The 8,325-nt window shown below is 46.6% G+C and overlaps 1 long non-coding RNA gene across 2 annotated transcripts; it reads left to right on the top strand.

Moving 5' to 3' along the window:
• The first annotated feature begins 226 nt into the window (after positions 1-226).
• Positions 227-8,088, top strand: LOC114698551. Of its 2 annotated transcripts, XR_005091820.1 has the most exons (4): positions 227-461; positions 648-1,332; positions 2,277-2,351; positions 5,234-8,088. It is a non-coding gene; the product is annotated as an uncharacterized LOC114698551 (long non-coding RNA). The 2 variants fall into 2 exon arrangements; XR_003735372.2 differs by lacking the exons at positions 227-461; positions 648-1,332 and adding an exon at positions 2,041-2,154 and having other exon boundaries at positions 5,234-8,085.
• Positions 8,089-8,325: the final 237 nt, after the last annotated feature.

Here is an 8,325-nt window from a genome sequence, read left to right as displayed (position 1 = left end):
TGTTACATCAACTTGACACGATCTGGGATCAACCAGGAGACAACTACTGTGAGGGGTGTTCTGGGCTCTGGGCATGCCTTTGAGGGATTGTCTTTCCCAGGTTAACTGATGGAAGAAAACCTACTTAGCCCTGGGCAGGACCATTCCCTACGCACGGGCCCTGGACTGTACACATTGGAGAAAATGAACTGAGCACCAGCAGTCATCACTGTTTCTGGGTGTGACGAGACGAGCTGCCTCAAGCGCCTGCTGCCATTACTTCTGAGTCGTGATGACTGCACCCCCAAACTGAGAGCCAAAAGAAACCCTTCAGTTGCGATCGTCAGGGTATTTTATCCTGGTTACGGGAGAAGAAACCAAGATGGTGACATCCATACCGTTTATAGTAAACACTTCAGGAGAAGTCAGGAGACTTTCTGGAAGGAGGGGACTCACATTGTATAATGCCTCAGGAAGAGCTGGTAAGTAACAGTTCATTGGGTTTGGTGACCTGGGGTCTCTACAGCCTGGGTTAGGGCCTTTTGAGAAGGGTTGGGGAGGGCACAGTGGACTGCAGGAGTCCCAATGATTGTGCTTGCAAGAACTTCACCTGGGAGAGTGGTGGAGCAAGATGGAGGGAGTTTGTTTGTTTCCTTCTTAACGTGCAGGGGAAAGATGTGCTTGTAGACCTTGGGAAAAAGAAGGAAACCAGAAATATGGCCCATGAAGAACAAGACAGGAACTGAGAATGGGCACTGCTGGTTCATACACAGAAACCGGAGGAAACAGGCAAAGGTGGACCACTGGTATTGCCTCAGTTTCCCAAATGTAACCCCTGAGCCCCTGGTGATCTGCTTTTGTGACCTGTGGAGCTTTCTGCCTATTGTTCTACGGCCTTGTAGCTGATACTGTGCGCTGATTATTTATTTTTAATTTCTGTTACCTCTGTTTGTCTGTCTGTCTAGTGTGTTTGTACCTGTGTGGGCACACCACACCACTATGCCCCTGTGGGGGCAGAGCCCAGCTTGCAAGAGTGAGTGCTCCCCTTCCACCACGTGCGTCCTGGGGTAGATCGTCACCTTGGTACCTGCACCGGCCCCACTGTGTGGTTAAAAAAAAAAAAACACAATTTGAAAATAAGGTAAAGTTGCTCATTTTCCTAGTAAGTTGTGGGATAATCAGTCTTGAGTTCTCAGCTGGGGTTTTGTTCCCCCCAAGAGGATTTCCTGGTCTTTCTGCAGATCATCTCAAGGCAGTGGTGCCATGTCAACTCAGACAGCAGAGTCCCTGGAGGGCTGCCTTGTGGTTGAGTTCTCAGGGAAGATTCCTTCACACCCACAGTGAAATCCAAATGTAGGTGTTTCCTTGCTCTGTTTTGCTCCGTGGGGTTTATTTCTTACCTTGAGAATGTAGCTCCCGGGATGGGGCAGGTTTGGGTGAGGCATCCTAACAGGCTATTTTTGTAGGGTTTTAGGCCTGACGTCACAAACCCCAAGCCATGGAACTGTCAACAGAAACTCAGGGCAGGGGGTGGCTTCGACACCGCCTGCTTTCCAGGGTTCTTGCTGCCCCTTTATTTTGTCCTTTGTAGATTTTCTTCCTTTTGTGGTGGCTCAGCAGTGTGTGTGTGTGTGTGTGTGTGTGTGTGTGTGTGTGTGTGTGTGTGAAGTGCTGATGTATTTCACACAGCGTTGTGGATTTAATGGGGAAGGTAGCTGGATGGCCAACGTGCCCTCCTGCTAAGAAAGGAAGCCTGGTGTGCCTGCTGTCATAACTCTGGTTTTGATAATCAGGGCATGGGTAGTTTTTGACTGCCGGGTTTGCTGTGTGTGGATCTGGTTGCTATGTTGCTGGAAAACAGTCTGTGAGCTTGGGGTTTCTAGACCAACCACTCTATGGATGCCCAGAGAAGGAAGGAAGGCAAGGGCCTGGGTTTGCTGATTACACAGCATCACCATGGTCACCGGTTGCTGGGCTCGTCTCTTGCAATCTTTTGCCAGCGGCATTCAGGCAACAACAGCTTCCTTTTGCCACTTTTTTTTTTTTTTTTTTTTTTTAAAGCTTCTGGTATTTGCTGCTGAGAGAAAGGATTGTTTATACGCTTGTGGGGACAGGTGGCCCAAGAGACGGGGCAGAGACTCAGGAGAAGAGAGCACACAGAAGCAGAATGACCTGGTGGGCTCCGCGTTGGGAACAACTGGCCTACTTTACTTTCACTTTTGCAGGGGCCAGAGAGGGGAGGCACAGAATTTACTCAGGTCTGAGTACTAACTCTAAATATTTATTCTGCCTTATAGGTGATTCCCATTGGAATCATGTGAATTAAAAAGACTCCTTTAAAGTTGACAGAACACAGTCCAGCGAGACGCCCTGTAAGTAGACACTTGCTGCCAAGTCTGACGACCCCAGTTTGATTCCCTAGGACCACATGGTGGGAAGAGAGAAATGACGCCCACGAGTTGTCCTCTGACCTCCACATGTCCTCTCTCTCATTAAACAAATCTAAAAGCAATATGGACTAAAATTGCAGAATAATTTTAGCATGATTTTCTTTCTTGTCTATAAGTTTCAATGAGCTTCAAAGACCAAGACCAAAAGGATCAGTGTCTAAGTTCTTCTACATTCTAAAGAACGCCTGTGTGTCCTAGTCATTGTGTATTTCTGCAGGAAATCTATACAGAACTAATCCCATGGTTATGAAAGATTCAAGATCTTGGTTGGTCTGCTTAGCCAGGAGAGCACTCTCCTCTCTCTCTCTCTCTCTCTCTCTCTCTCTCTGTGTGTCTGTTGTGTTGTTGTGTGTGTGTGTGTGTGTGTGTGTGTGTGTGTGCTTGTGTGGGAGCACAGATCCCCAGTGACACTCCTCTAGTCAAACACAGCCACCCCTAGCCCCAGAACCCAGCCAGTCTTAGGTGAGCTAAACCTGTATATGTTGACCGGAGCTCATGAGTGAGAAGAATGTTTGTTTTCAGTCACTGATTTTTGGGTGGAGTTGTTGGGCGACGATAACGAACTTACTGAACGTCATACAGGAAAATGTCTATACAACTTTAGTTTATCTTGGCCAAAAGGCTGAGAAGTGCTTAGATAGGAAAAGGGTTCTGTACAAATTGTCCACATGCTCCAAGAGCTATGCCAGGGTGATGAGCCTTTATGCACGCAAGACACCGAGAAAGTGAAGCATCTACTCACAGACGGGAAGGGGGTGTCTATAGTTACCCAACTACCGGTAAGGAAATCACTGCCCGGCCCCCAAACAGACAAAAATATTAAGCAGAAAGCAGTCCAGCTGACCTCTGTGTCCTGGGGTCTGCATCTGTGTTTGTGACCAACTGTAGATCAAATGGAGTTTTTAAAAAATGGTGTCAGTACTGAACAAATATAGATGTCTTATGCCAGCCTTGTAGAACACAGCATGGCAACTGCTGTGTCACGTCTATCTGTGTTTGGTGGTATAAATAGTCTAGAGATGATTTCAAGTATGTGGGAGGAAGTGTGTAGATTATATGCAAATGAGCCATTTCCCATGGGGACTTGTGCATGTGTGGAGTTGGATATTTGCAGGAGGTTGTGGGATCCTGGAATCTGCACTGGATACTGAGGGAAAACTATCTCCAAAATAGTTTAAGAATTCCTACACAGAAATTAAAGGCAAGAAACTCCACATTAAAGAGAGTGAAAAGCCTTAAGAAGCACTTGACAAAAGGGGAAATCCAAACAGACAGCAATCGCTTGTTTTCTCAATCTCAGAAAACAGAGAGCTGGACATCAAAACCTTAGCTGCAAGCTGGTAGCCTAGGGCTCATGACTAAAGTACTGCTTGTGAGAAAATTCCAGTCTCAAGGCTAGCCCAGAAATGTAAGAGACAAGATGCACAAGGCTAGCCCAGAAACTTTAGAAATGGGATGGCTGACATGAGTGACCAAACATGGGCTGAGATGCACAGTGTGGCAGCAGTCTCCTGTTACAGGCTGACCCCTCTTCGAGCCAGTGGTGTTTTCTCTGGGGACTCAGAGGAAGGGCTTCCTCCTTGGGTTAGCCTACGGCACAGAGACTATGGCAGGAGGGAACGGCCTAAACAGAACACGGAAACCCAACTGCAGCATGAGAATACTGACTACATCTACACGGGTCCTTTCCCTTGTTATATGACGTGGCAGCCATGTGTTTGGGGGTAAGGTGGCCTCCACCCACCTGCAGGGATAGAATGTGGGAGGCCTGAGCCACTGACCACAGTCCCACTTCACTGGCCACAGATGGGAATATTCAGCCTTCCAATCTGTAAATTCAACCAGCTGGGGATGAAAAGTGCTGCGGGGTGGGGGGTGGGGGGTTGCATCTGTATTTAATAAGTAAAGTTTTTTTTTTCTTGTCTTTCCCTAAACACTATAACAACTACTTACATAGCATTGACATGGCATTAGGCATGATACGTAATCTGAGAATGATTTAAAGCATATGGTTATATGCAAATACTATGCCATTTTATTAAACACCTGCAGATATTTTTAAGATTTATTTTTATTTTATGTTAATGAGTGTTTTTTACCTACATGCACGTAAGTGCACCACATGCATGCCTGGTGGCCTCAGAGACTAGAAGAGGGTGTTGGATCCTCTGGAACTTGAGTTACAGATGGTTGTGAGTGCCATGGGGGTGCTGGGAATTGAGCCTTGGTCTTCCTAACCACTGAGTCATTTTCCCAGTCACACATCTGCTGGCTGCTGTACCTAGGGGCCCTAGAACCACACCCTGCAGACATGAATAGAGACAAGAAGATTGATCAGTATGTGGAGGTCAAGTTACAGTTTATTAGTGAGCTCTTTATGGTAATATACACGGGAAATATTTGGACAATAGTGATAATGTTGCTTTTGATGAGGCAAAGTAAAAGGTAAGATAACTGAGTCAATCAATATTCAGGAAACAATCATAGAGATGGTGCACAGATACGACAGAAGCCATCGGCAGGGAGGAAGTTGCTGTTCCATGGTGGGAGGTTTCATTTTAAGGAGTTGGTATAGCCTTTCCTTCACGTGTTCTTAACATACACTCAGTTCTTCTTCCTGTGTGTGTGTGTGTGTGTGTGTGTGTGTGTGTGTGTGTGAGAGAGAGAGAGAGAGAGAGAGAGAGAGAGAGAGAGAGAGAGAGAGAGAAACACATATGTACAGGTTCATGCACCCACACGTGGAGGCCAGAGGAGGATGTTTGGAGCCCTGCTCAATCACACTCCACTTTATTCCCTTGAGACAGGATTTCTCACTGAATTTGGAGCTACGTTGGCAGCCAGCAACCCCGAGTGATCTTCCTATCTCTGCCCACCCTGGCCAACGACACTGGAGTTACAGGCATGTGAATATGCCTGGATTTTTACATGGGTTCTGGAGACTTGAACTTGACCCCTCCTGCTTGCACAGCAGGCACCCTTTCTTACCCACAGAACCATCCCCCCACCCCACATTTGCTTGGTTCTCATTGAAATTCATCAGCTTGCTTCACATGGGAATGACATGTTTGTAAATGACCGGCGTTCTGAAGAAACAGACATCTCTTGATTTTGGCAGTGATGTTTTGAATACTTGACACATTACATATCATAGTTTTATCTATCTTTAGTATCAGACATTCTTACTGCACCCAAAAGTTTTCATTCAAATGCAGCAAAGGAAGTCTCCATGAAAACGAAAAGGACATTTTTCAGAAACTGGTAAGCTGGAGTCTCCGACCTGCGCAAAGACGCCTGACCTGTGCTCCAGGGAATGCATCACCCAGGAGGCACATGGAGATGCCCCGTCTCACCCTGATGCCCAGCTCTTGTACAACTTTGCAGAGCCTTTGCAATGCCTACTTTCTTTGAAGCATTGTGGATTTCTTAAGATATTGCAATCTACATTAAAATGTTCTTCTTGTGAGAATTACATGTCGAATTAGCACATTTTGGGCAAAGCTTGCCAAATCAGGAAGGAAATTGCCATGCTATCCCAACGGATAGCTCTTCTGGGGAGACGCGGTTCTGGCTCATCTGGGGCACCTCCTTCTCCGGGCCCGTTTGTAGACAATTGGGTTTCCCTGGCATGTTGTCCTGCACACCCAGAATCTCAAGTACAGCCAGCAGAGACACCTTCATTCTCCCCAAAAAAGGGAACACTTTCTGGTCAGTCTTCATCCTTGGATGAATGGGCATATCTGTAGTTTTGATGACTTGGGATTCCTAGTCGCTTTCTCCTGCTTTCTTACCGTGTTTGGTGGCTTGTATAGTTCATGTGACTGCTCTCTCTTCAAAAGCTACAGATGAGTCAGAGAACAAAGCCTGAGGGAGAGCTTTTATGATGTGTGACCTCATTCAAGGTGCCGTCTAGAAGCTTCTTTCTCTACTTCTCCTCCCCCAAACTTCCAGGTGGCCTGTCCCCTTGACAAATTGCTGCCAGAAAGAGATCACTTCCTCGATAAGACCCCTGGAACCTCTAGCTTGAACCTGATGACCCTCTAGACATTTCTTTAGGATCTGCAGTAGACATTTGATGTCTTGTGATGCTGGGGATGGGAGTCAGAGTGACATGCATGTTAGGCAAGTAAGTCTTCCACCACAGAGCTGTACTTCAAGTTCCTGATGAATTAGTTTTTGTCTAGAATGCCTTCTAAATTCTTTGGGAATGTCACCCAGCTTCTTTGTGACTTTCCTTGGGGGTGGGAGGGATCCTTCCCTCTTGGAAGCTGTTTTATTGAGAAACTGTGAGGCTAAAATTGTTGTCTGGACACAGTGACGTGGGCAGGCAAACCAAGCTCTGTCCTTCAGATCTGCCCCAGGAGAACTTGACTCTTGAGAGGAGTGGTGGAGGACTGGAGAGCACCGGAACCTTTCATTCTGTAGTAGGCCCTTCCTGGCTGTCCCGGTCTACAGCATGGCCTTTGCCTCTGCCTTTCTCAAGGGGAGGCACACTGACGTAAACTGTCTTCTTCCAATATACTAGCTTTATACTGAATTGAACCAGACTCCGTTACTGTTGCTATAACAAAAGAACCCCAAATAAGCCACCCACCTCCAATTCTCTTGTCTCAGTCCTTTTCTAGGCTTTATCTCCACTAAGACTCTTTAACAACATTGACAACCAACAAAATACCGTGAACCGGAAAGCTTGTAAACAGTGACAGGCATTTCTCATATTTCTAGAGGCTTCTAGAGGAAGACCAAGATTCAACACCAGTGGGTTTGGGTTTGGTGTCTGGTGAGGCTCCTGTCTCATAGTGGCACCTTCTAGCTGTAGCCTCACATAATGGAAGGAACGAGCCGCCTCTCTGAGGTTCTTTATGAGGGCACCAATCACATTCACAAGGGATCCTCTCAACACCCTGAGGACTCGTTTTCAGCATACGAATTTTGACTAAAACTCAAAATCCAACCACAGCCTGCAAGGCCCACACTGGTCTGGTCACCAGCAGCCGCTCCATCCCACCTTCCCACCACCCTTCTCCATGTCTCCCGACTTCGCGCCCTCTTTGCCTTCCTTGAGCGTCGCACGCTTACTGCTGGGTTTTTGCACATGCTCCCTTGTGCCTGCAGGGTTCCTTGAGTGGGCCTCAAGCATCGTTCCCAGCTTCTGGCCAGGTTCCGTGGGTCAGAAGCTTTCCTGTTCCCACCTGATACGTCTCTGTCATAACACTTTGTAATTAGAGTCAGCCTCCTGTGTGCGTTGTTTTCACACACATGGATCCAACCAACGATGGATCAAAACCCTTTGAACAACAATCCGTGTCGGTACTGAGCACAGACAGACTTCCTTTCTGTGCCATTATCCCCCCTGCCCTCAATCTACACAGCAGTCATGGTGTATTAGGTAACACAGCCAATTTAAAGATGATTCGAAGTGTCTGGAGGATGTGTATAGTTACCGCGCCATATTACAGGTGAGACAAGTATCTGCAGACTTGATGTCTACAGGGATCCTGGAGCTGGTGCCCCATGGACACTGAAGGACGACTGTGTATATCTGTGTGGATTATCTGATCCTTGCTTGTCTGCCTTGCTGGCTGATAAGCTTCTCAGAAGTGGGATCCATGTGTTTCCTCTGTGACTGTATTCTGACATAGCACTTGATGTGTACAAAACATTTTCTGGAATAAATGGATTTCAAAGAGTCATATCTCATCTGAGATATGGCCCTGTGTTCCCAGTCTTCTTCTCTCATGAAGAGTTCTCAGCTGCATCTGTTCTAATCTAAGAAATATTTAATCATCATTTTATGACTTTTGAAATTCATTATAATGCAGGCATGCTCCAATTACTGGAATGCCGTAATATATTATTTAATGTGGCAGGGGATATGACATGGCACTTGTCACTATGA

The sequence above is a fragment of the Peromyscus leucopus genome, chromosome 6, assembly GCF_004664715.2.
Source record: "Peromyscus leucopus breed LL Stock chromosome 6, UCI_PerLeu_2.1, whole genome shotgun sequence".
Classification (NCBI taxonomy): Eukaryota; Metazoa; Chordata; class Mammalia; order Rodentia; family Cricetidae; genus Peromyscus; species Peromyscus leucopus.
This window is presented reverse-complemented; position numbering and strand designations above follow the sequence as displayed.